Below are 11,736 nucleotides of genomic sequence, written 5' to 3' on the forward strand. Positions count from 1 at the left end.
GCTAAGATTTGCTAGTTTGAAAAAATAATCATAATCCGGATGTATTAATTGCAAAAGTCGGCTGGTATTTAGATATTCCACTGAATCCTATTGATAAGAACCTTCAATTATGCGAAAAAAATAATTTCTGTTTATTTGCCCTTGTTTCTTCAACATGGAAAGTGAATTTATCATTGTTTACGTTTTGAGCCAACGCGCACAATAAATGATATCTTATCTCCAAGCCTGGGAAAACTCGAAATATTGACACCTCCTATTGACCAATTAGTCTGATATTTTCTTGGAAAGTTTCGAACTTGGATTTGAGGTTCGAATCGGTTTGTAAATCGAATCGGTTTGTAAATGCCCCTTTGTGCGCTTCTTGTCGATCGACGATGATAGGTATAATAAAAGTTGAAGTTGTGGAGTAAAAGTGTTGATTTATTTACAGCTACTGGTAATTACACAATATGATGTTCGTTAGGTAACTACTTATGATTGACTGTACTCAAATGAACTCAAAGTCCCAATTTATAATCTCACAAATATTTCATACCTAAGCACCGAGGTTAATGCTTCCTATCATACCATACCAACAAACTTTGCTTACACTACAATTTAATCTACGCCTTAATTGCGACACTTAGGAAGTTCAATTAGGAAATATATTATTCGGCAATTTATTTAGTTATAGGTAAATGAACTATTTATTAAAATATTATACGATATGGTTTTTAAAACGTCACTTATACACGGTGAAACTATAATAGATTAAGAAGTTAAGAATAATGTGAGATTACACATTAAGGGGTTAATTTGTGATTAACATATTGGCCACTATATAAAAAACAAACAGACGACCAATAGAAATATTTAAAACATATAAAATATAAAATAATAATATAACAATAATCATAACACTAATTCACTCGGTTTTGAATTATTATCTCACCCGAGCAGTGCTACCTATAATTTGATTATTTAGAATTTATGTTTCAGCTAAACTATCTAATTCAAATCTAAGCTCATTAAGTGAAACTGATCTAGGAGGGGCTTTCTTTAAAGTACTACTTAAATTTGGTTGTGATAAAGTATGTCTTCGAGGCGCTGGATGAGGTTGGATGCAAGAACCTTGATGCCTTTGTTTTCTGGCTCTCTTGGAGTTTCGAAAATATTTGACTACCTTCCATGTAATGACAATCAACATAACAATGAATGAAGTGACTAGTCCCGTGGTTAAATGAGGAATCCACTGATGGTTAGCAATGGTTTTTCACGTGTGTTCGGATATATCTTGGTCAAACTGCTCTGCCTCAAGTACAATATTTGGCAACTCATCTCCCCGAATATCTATATTATGTCTGGGAATGTTGTTCTGCCTTATGATTGGCCTCTGCATAAGCTCTTCAATGGGACTGATGGGAGTCTTTAAATAGCTTCCAATTGCTGTTTCCAATCCGTTACTGGATTGGAAACGTTATGTTTCGAGTCTGAGCAACGCATTTTGGGGACAGTTTTATAAAACTCGTTTGATCGATTATATGTTCAGATCGGGAACCATCGCACATTATAGCTAAATTTATAGCGTATGGTGGAATGACTAACCACAGGTTCAGTGTACTCATTTTCAACCAACTGGCTTCCTTTATCGTGTATTCTATTATATTGCAAGTGGTATTGGTAGTTCTATCATATAATTCATTTAAGATACAGTTTGGCTGAGTATCCATATTAATGATTCCCATTGGTGAACATGCCACCTCTCCTTTGTTTAATTCTATACACATTCCTTTATATTCATATGTCACTTCAAAATAATGTAAGTTATTGTAATCTACTGCAAGTAGATTCCTTGGGACCAACAACGAGCGCACAACACCACCTCTCACCGACAATGGAAGAGCTGTGACTCTCTGTAGGTTGTATCTAGTGTTGTCAATTATTAGGAAATAGCCAATAACGACGACGTCTCCTTCTTCATTTTGTACGACCGTATCTATTATTGGCTGCCTTCTTATATCTACTCCTTGTGGAAGGAACCTTGTAGCATTTGAAATGATTGACTCTACAGAAGAAAGAATAAACGGACATCTAAATTGGTTCCGAGAAGCACTGATAAACAGAACTAAGGAAATGTCTACGGGGCTAAGCGATGTCTCATATAGAGCTGACACATTAGAGAAAGAGAACATACGACTTAAAGTGGAAACGACTTATAATCGTGCAATGGAATATGCAAAAGAATATTCGAACACATACGAAAAAATATTAAATCTTCATTACAATCATGGACACTTCATAGATATTATAAAACCTGGACAAATACAGTTAATCATAAGTAGTTACCTAACGAACATCATATTGTGTAATTATCAGTAGCTGTCAATAAATCAACACTTATACTTCACAACTTCAACTTTTATTATACCTATCATCGTCGATCGACAAGAAGCGAAAAAAGGGGCATTTACAAACCGATTCGAACCTCAAATCCAAGTTCGAAATTTTCCACTTCTTCTTATTTTTATTTCTCTTCATAAGCAATTCTGCTTGTTCATTGGCGGGTTAAGACCTCTATGAAAGTTTGTCACTTCGTCTTTTGCGCGGTCTTCAGCTACTTGTTTTTGCCGATTGGTGACTTATCTTTTGCTATTTTGACGAAACGGGTCTCCTTCATTTTGCTTATGTGGTTATTCCATTCTGTTTTCTTCTTCTTCTTAACATGCCATACACCAAAGTGCGTAGGCGACTATCTCATTACTAGAATTCTGTTCTTGGCGGCGTGACACAGCTCGCCTGTATTGTGTATTCCTGTCCATTCTTTAATATTTCTTAACCAGGATAATTGTTTGCGGCCGGCTCCTCTCCTACCTTCGATCTTCCCTTGTAGGATTAACTGTGGTATTTCATATTTTGCTCCTCTCAATATGTGCCCAAGGTAACCAATCTTGCGTTTTTTAATTAATTCAAAGAGTTCTCTTTCCACGCCGGCTCTCTTAAGGATGTCATCGTTTCGAACTCTATCCGCATCATTCTTCTCAATGACCACATTTCAAATGCTTCAAGTTTGTTGATAGATGTCTTTTTCAAAGTCCACGTTTCTATGCCATAAAGCAAGATGGACCATATGTAGCACTTGACCATTCTGTAGCGTATTTCGAAATTTAGGTTTTGATTACATAGGAGCGGTCTGAATTTCACAAAAGCTTGTCTTGCCATTCTTTTTTCTACTTTGTGTTAATTTATTTATACACTGTACGTTATATTTGCTTTCTTGTACGTATTTTCTGTAAATCTTCCCTGTACTCTCATCTCTATAGTCTCCAGTAGCCTTTGTGTTGTGGCTGTGTCGGGTATTGTTTCTGAGGCGTATGTCATTATTGGTCTTAGACTGGCTTTATAAATTCTTGACTTCATCTCAGTGTTAATGTATCTATTTCACCATATAGTGTTATAAGGCATCCTGTCTGTCTATTCCCCAGTCCCCATAGCTGGACAGTGTAATTCCCAGAAATTAGATTTTCATTACTTGTATAATACTGATGCCATCGATTTATATTTACATCTGGTTGGTTTTTTGCTGACTACTGTTGTTTTAGTTTTCTCTACAGTTTAGAGATGAGATGGTCATATTAAATTCTTTTCCTCTTATGTTAAATCTGTAGACCAGTCTTTGCAGACTATCTTCATATTGGGCTATCAATATTGCGTCGTCTGCGTAACAGAGTATTTTTATTTCTTTGTTTCCTATTCTGTATCCTCTTCCTTTGTTTACACTTTTGATGATTTCATCCATAATTAAATTGGAGAGCATGGGGCTCAATGAGTCCCCTTGTCTTATTCCTCTGGCTATTCCTATAGGTTCTGTAAGTTGTCCATTCATTCTGACTTTAATTTAGTTGTTTTGGTAGATGATTTTGATAGTTTTTAGAATAGTTAGGGAGCCTTCTCCATTATGTAGAAGATGGATTGCATTTTTGGCTTTTACTCTGTCAAACAATTTCTGTATGTCAATCAGACACAGAAATGCTGGTTTATTATAGTGATTTTTAAGTAATATGCTTTATAACCAATATTGCATCTGTACACGATCTTCCACTACGAAAACCCTGTTGTTCATCTGCTAAACTTATCCTCTAATTTACTAGTACTTGTAAAATTCTAGCTGTAAGTTTTAGGGTAGTATTTAATAAGTTTATATCCCTGTAATTTTCTGGCTGTTTTTTATCTTTTTTTTTGAATAGTAGAATTAGTTCGCTAGTTCTCCATTCTTTCGGTATTTTATTGTGTTTTATTTTATTAATTAATATTGTTAATTGTTCTGTCATTACTGCTCCACAAGATTTTAGTAATTCGTTTGATATCCCGTCTTTATATACTGCTTTTCTGTTCTTCAGGTTTTCAAGTATTTTACGAACTTCCTGTACATTCATATTAAATACTTTATTTGTGGTAATTTCTGATATTTCCGGTTCAAGCGTCAATTGTTCTTCCTCTGCATAGAGATTTTTTAAGTAGTTAATCCACGTATCGTTTTCTATGTGTTTTGTTTATATTAGTTCCTGTACCTCCGTTCTTTGACCTCTTATGAAGCGCCATATTTTTTTTGCACCGTAAAAATCCGTCTACTGTCAGTTCCAGAAAAACTACTAAAAATATTTTGCTCCTAAAATTAGAACCCTTATTGAAAAATTTCCAGATAATCCAAATCATCAATTCGGGTTCAGACCGCAACCATCGAAAAAATACATCGAGTAGCTTAAAAGATAATTCAAGACATTGAAGACACACTGTATGGTTCTGCGGAATTTTTAGATATTTTCCAGGCACTTGATAAGACGAATAATAAGAACAATAAGGCTGTATAGAACACTCAAAGTCCTCGTTCTCATATATGGATCAGAGGCATGAACGCTAACTAAAACAGATGAATCCGCTCTATCGATTTTTGAAAGAAAGGTGCTACGCAAGATATTCGGAGCCATCTGTAAGAACGGAATATGGAGGTGTGTATATAACTTTGAACTGCAGAATATCTACAAGCATACGTTTGGTGGTAAAGATATTACACTAATAATTAAGCGAAACCGCCTGCAGTGTAGCCCGGGCCCCTAAATCGAACATGATAAAAAAGATTCTATCAGCTCAACCCGTGGGAATGAGAAGACGGGGTAGACCAAAGCTGAGGTGGATGGACGGGGTAATACAAGATACCGAGAAAATCGGAGTCGGCAACTGGAAAATGCAAGCAAGGCACAGAACAGAATAGCGTAGAAAGGTTGAGAAGGTCGAGGCCCTCTAAGGGCTGTAGCACCAAGATGATGATGATAAGGTTTGGAATACCTACTAGCATCTCCTATAAATTTAGAAAACTTTTACCTGTTAATTATTTCCTAATTCTCCAACACTAACTACAAAACCGACAATCCTTTGTGACTCAGTATGAAGAATACTCTAGCGTTCATCAAGTTCAGGCTGGAGTTCCTTAGAGCAGTTTCCTTAAACTCATCCTGTACCTTTTACACACTGCCGACTTACCAACAACAGTTAACTTCACCATAGCCACATATGCTGATGATACCACCATTCTCACACACTCCAATCCAATTATCGCTTCACATCAACTCTAGAAAATGCTAAATGATATCCAGCAGTGGCTAAAGAAATAGCGCATCAAAGTTAATGAAAGTAAGATTTCGTATTTGCCCATCAGAAATTTAAAGATAGCACATAACAGATGCTTAAAATACCTTACCTTAGAATGTACCCAGACACAAAGCTGAGCGCTTCCTGTTCAGAAACATGTAGCAAGTTAGAGTACTGAAGATTTTGGAAAATAAGCCAGAATAAAATTTGTTAAACTAGAAGATCCTTCAAACCATTTTCTGCAAGAGATATTGGGTTATGATATTTTTTATAGATGGAAGCAGAATGAAAGCAGGCAGATGGAATAAGGTAAAAAATATGGCCTCAAAATCAACATTTTGAAAACGAAATATATGGTCATTAGCAGAAACCCTCCAGAAAACCCGATAATATGCATAGGTGACGATCGCATAAAACGCGTGAAAACTTTTAAATTCCTTGGCACCACAATCAATGACCAATCGGATCCACAACAAGAGATAAAAACCCAAATACAAATGGCAAGACAAGCTTTTGTGAAATTCAGACCGCTCCTATGTAATCAAAACCTAAATTTCGAAATACGCTACAGAATGGTTAAGTGCTCCATATGGTTCATCTTGCTTTATGGCATGGAAACGTGGACTTTGAAAAAAACATGTATCAACAAACTTGAAGCATTTGAAATGTGGTCATTGAGAAGAATGATGCGCATACCTTGGGTGGATAGAGTACGAAACGATGACGTCCTTAAGAGAGCCGGCGTGGACAGACAACTTTTTAAATTAATTAAAAAACGCAAGATTGGTTACCTTGGGCACATATTGAGAGGAACAAAATATGAAATACCACAGTTAATGCTACAAGGGAAGATCGAAGGTAGGAGAGGAGCCGGCCGCAAACAATTATCCTGGTTAAGGAATATTAAAGAATGGACAGGAATACACAATACAGGTGAGCTGTGTCAAGCCGCCAAGAACAGAATTCTAGTAATGAGATAGTCGCCTACGCACTTTGGTGTATGGCATTTTAAGAAGAAGAAGGAAGCAGAATAGAAATCCTAAGCAACAAATGTAAGCAAACATTAAAAAAACAACAAAAAGTCTAGATAATCACGTAGCTCTATGCAAAGATACTAAGACGTTTAGATGGTCAGAAGAATACCCTTTAGTCAATTTCAGGTCGTCGACGTCTTTTTTCTCTTTATGTACTTCCCTTTAAGAAAACAAACATATCAACAACAAAATGCTACTAAAAATAAACATAGCAACTCGGTCGCCAAGTCGCCGAACTGTGACAGGTCCAGAGCGCGACCACTACTTCCTGCAAGTACAGCACCACGATGTATATTGCGCCTCACATTGTCGCGCATTACTTAATATCCATACAGGTATGCAAGTCTCTCCAGGTTGAGATTACTACTTTTGCTAGATTGAGAGATGGACGAATAGAGTTTATTGCAAATTACTTGTCGTAAAAACTCTCCAATATTTTTTTATAAAGTTAGAATACTTGTTATCTTCTACTTGTAGTCTTTGTAATAAAATTAAAAAAAATATAAAGTAACCCAACAATTTTACTTATGTACGTCTCCGGTCGCAATGTTCCAACACTAAAAATAATAGATGGAGTCCTTTTTCAGTTGCCCTACAGCCAAATTGCTAACGGTTATTGTTAAATCGATGGTCGGCTTTTAATATCTTTTGGATTGGCCTCTTTTTCTATACTATTGCGAGAAATATTTTTTGTTTTATTGGCGGTCCGAATCGCTCGTAATTCTCCTCTTTATAGTTGAGATTGACTGAATTGGGACCAGATTGTTTAAGATGGAGAGTAAGTGCGAGAGTTCGACATTTTCGATTAGAACAATACCAAATTTTGTTCTTTATTGAAAAAATAATAAAAATAATATATCTTAAAATTGAAAAAACCTAAAAAAATTATGAATATTAAGTCATATACAGTCTCAACGGGGTTTTACCTATAAACAAAATAACGCATACGGGGAAGTCTCGGAAATATATAGGTAAAGTTTGTTTCACGAAAAATGGTTGAGTGCTTAATGGTTACCTGAGTTGATTCTATTGTGTATACAAGAGTCTCTCAATAAACTACCAAAGTACACAGGGTCGCACTTCAGAAAGTTTGTTATTTAATATATTTCATTGGTAGCTGTGTAATACACGATTATAAAAATTTATTAAATTATTTCATATAGTATTTTCAGGTTGTTCAAGTAAATATACTTGATAATTGAACAATTTTTAACATGAACAAAGTAGTTTTTTTGTTCTACGTGAATAATTGTAGTATATGGATCTACATTCAGAAAGGTACTTTCCTTCACACTTTTTACAGGCTTAGGACTGTCAGCAAAAAACTGGCGTGTTTAAAAGTTTTTGATGTTCCTAATCGGATATCGTTAAAAATGTACAGTAATAATAGTTCTATTTACAGTATATACATACAAACGAATACATAATGTAAAAAAATTGATGAATTGAAAAAAAATATATACAAGTTAATACAAAAAAAAATACCCAAAATAACCAAAATATATTTATGAATTCCTAAATATCTAATTCTGTTTCGCTGTCGCTATCCTCTTCAAGATTAATAACAATTGGTTTAATTATGTGATTTAAAGTAACATATGAATTTTCTGCGTTCATTACATGGCGTACTGAATTTTTCCAACTTTCTAGGGAGATATCATCAACAAATTTCCTTATTAATTCGACTACACTACCACTTAAAGTCGGAGAAACATTTTGTGACCTAACATTTGACTTTAGTTGGTGCCACAATATGCTCTATGGGACTAAACGAACAATAGTAGAGCGGAAGCCGTAACACTGTATGTCCCATGTCCTCGGCCAATGCGTCACAAACATATAGTTTTTTAATAGAAAATGATTTTAACACTTCTAACAGTTCATTTTTTAAATAACTTTCTTCAAAATATATATCGTTTTCTAACAGATAGTTTTGAATTTCAATTTTCGTATTATTTGCACTTGGAGACTTATGTAATTGACGACTGTGGTAACTTGCATTGTCCATTACTATCACACTATTTTGAGGAAGATTAGGTGTAAGACAATTCTTAAACCATTGCTCAAAAAGCTCTACCGTTGTATCCTCATGGTAGTCCACGCAGGAGTCCTTAATGTTCTTTGCAGAAAGCCATAAGGCATTTGGGACCCAACCCTTTTCTGATCCTGCATATAAAATTGTTATTCTTTTCCCTTTGTTTGATGGAGCTTTTGTTTGATACCTGTTGGAAAAATCGGACCATCCTTTGGATGGTGTTTCATGAGTGTCAAACTATGTCTCTTCCAGATAAATTATTGGTCGATCTTCTGTACGTTACTTTCTTATGGAAGTTATATATTCAGTACGCCACTTTTGTAAACGATGGGACTCCATAAGTACTTGCCTTTTGTCAATTGTACGATATCTGAAGCCCATTTTAGACAAAATCCTTCAAAGACTAATGCGGCCACAGTTTATTTGTGTATCATCATTAGTAAGCCGTTGTTTTAAAGCATCTAATGTAGGTATCCGTTGCTCTTCGTACATTGTGTACATTTTTCGTCTTATTAAGTCCTTATCACTTTCGTCAATACATTTGGTAGAACCGGCATCCTTACGCTTCCCTCTTGACTTAATGGGATTTAATGTAATTCTTTTTCCTGTGGTTAGAGGTATTTTCGTTAAATCAGATATTTTACTGGCAGCAGTATTAGCAGTAAGTCCTCTTGTAAGTAAAGAACTATATATTGTTTTTACAATTTCTCTAACGTCAGCAAATAAATGCTTTTTCTTTGGTGGAACACTGGAAGAAGCACCATCAATGTTTTTCCAAGGACGCCACATAATGCTGTTTTATAGGTATAAATAGGTATAACACTGGTAACACTTGTAACACGTTCAACTAAATGAAACAAAATGTATATTTAAAAATTTATCATCAGTTTTATATACTTTTACAAATTATACAGAATAGAGGGAACCTGTATAATTATTCCAGGAAATACTTAACGATCAACAAATTTATTGTGGTCATTAAAAGATCAACCATTGATAGTGAAACTCACTGTTAAAATGTTTACAACTTTATGAAATAAAATGTATTCTAATTGTTTTTATAATTTTATACGATTTTTTAATCGTTTTTATATTACCAGGAATTTATTATACAAACAAGATAACGACACTCCACAGTAGCTTCAATTTTACCTGAATATTTACCTGCTCAACTAATGTTGACTAGTTGTCGGGCTTTATTGCAATCATTAAGCACTCAACCATTTTTCGTGAAATAAACTATACATAGATATGAGGAAAAATATTGACAAAGAAAGATTAGCAAGCATGTCGATATAATTAATATCTTTACAGGCTTTTATGAAATATGTTTTGAATTATATAATCATGTAAAAATTATATCAAATTCAAAAATAATAAGAATTTATTTAAAAAAAAGCACAAAAATTAAAAAATAAAACATACAGGTTTTAAAAAACGCAAAAAATTGGTGTCCTTCTTTTTGCAGATTTCGTTCATATATTTAAAAATAAAATATTCCTGCTTTAATTATTTACCATAAGTATTATGCTTAGGAATCCGGACTCTAATTATGTATAAGTAAAATTTTTAAAGTAAAAGAATAATGGATTAACGGGTTAATGGGTTAAGAATAATTAACTGCTTAATTTTTAAAATTTCTTAAGCTTTCAGTACCTCGATACCACCACTAAACTAAGATTTTTATGCGCTCCCAACTTTAGTACCGTAGATACAGCTTTCTGGTTATTTGTTCTATCTGCTGATTTTAAGCAAGCCTCTAGTGTAATATTATCCCAAGATAATTCAGTTCGCTCATCACATTTAGATGTGAACGATTTCAGTTTAGAGGACCAAATTCCTCCAAATTTCTCGTTCTTTGAAGGAGTCCATGAGTTTGGACTTCTAAGAGCTTGTAATAAGTCCTACTTTTAAAGTTCATTCTGTAACTAAAGTTAGAACCTGTTAAGAGATAAAACTCTATCTGTGGACCGCCTATGGAAACTTCTTCTCATATGGACTCCTCAGCACGCAGTCTATCCATCTGCAACTTGTTTCACCTATCCCTTTCAGACAAATCGCCTTTGTTATTACTTTGTAGGGTGTGTTGCCGAATGCTCCCTCTATATCAAGATATAAATTACGTCTTAGCTTTCCAAAATGCACTGCAGTCTCTAGATGAGATAAAGTTTAGTGTCATTACGATAGAGAGTCCTAATCGATACGCTTAATGTCTTTGATGTATCGGACTTTCAACCAATACATCATCTCTAATATGCCTATCGAGCAGTTTTTCTTCAGATTTTTTAGTTTACTTTTCAGTACGAATTAGGTACATCAGATTTATCTTCATCTTTGCATGCCATGTCAGACTTATCCGACGTGGCGATCACCATTGCGAAGGCTGCTCGATCTTCTGCAATATGGAATAATTGTCCTGCGTTTGATATCTGTGTCCATTCACGAATGTTTTTTAACCAAGAAACTTGTTTTCTTCTTACACCTCTACGGCCCTCTATTTTTCCTTTAAGGATCAGTTGTAATATTTTATATCGACTTTCCGTTACTATATGTCCCAGATAAGATATTTTTCGATGTTCAACAGTCTTTAGCAGTTCTCTATCTTTTTTGACGCTCCTTAGTACTTCTTTATTAGTTTTCCTTGCTGTCCAAGGTATCTATAGCATTCGTCTATGAACCCACATTTCCAATGCTTCAATTTTGTTCATGATCGATACTTTTAGCGTCCACAGTTCTGCACTATACAAAAGTACGAACCAAACATAGCACTTAACCATTCTTTGTCTTAGTTCTAAACTGAGATAATTATTGCAAAGAAATGACTTTATTTTAATAAAAGTAGTTTTAGTTATTGCTTTTCTACGTTTTATTTCTATATCGGGATCTAGTTGGTCCGTTATCACAGTTCCCAAATATGTCATTTTGTGAACTTTCTCAACTTGGACTCCGTTTAAATGAAGCTTTGCATCGAGATGTGGGTCACGACTAAAACACTAAAAATTTGGTTTTGTTTGAGTTAATTTTAATGCCCATTTCCTCTCC

Source organism: Diabrotica undecimpunctata, chromosome 9 (genome assembly GCF_040954645.1).
Source record: "Diabrotica undecimpunctata isolate CICGRU chromosome 9, icDiaUnde3, whole genome shotgun sequence".
Lineage (NCBI taxonomy): Eukaryota > Metazoa > Arthropoda > Insecta > Coleoptera > Chrysomelidae > Diabrotica > Diabrotica undecimpunctata.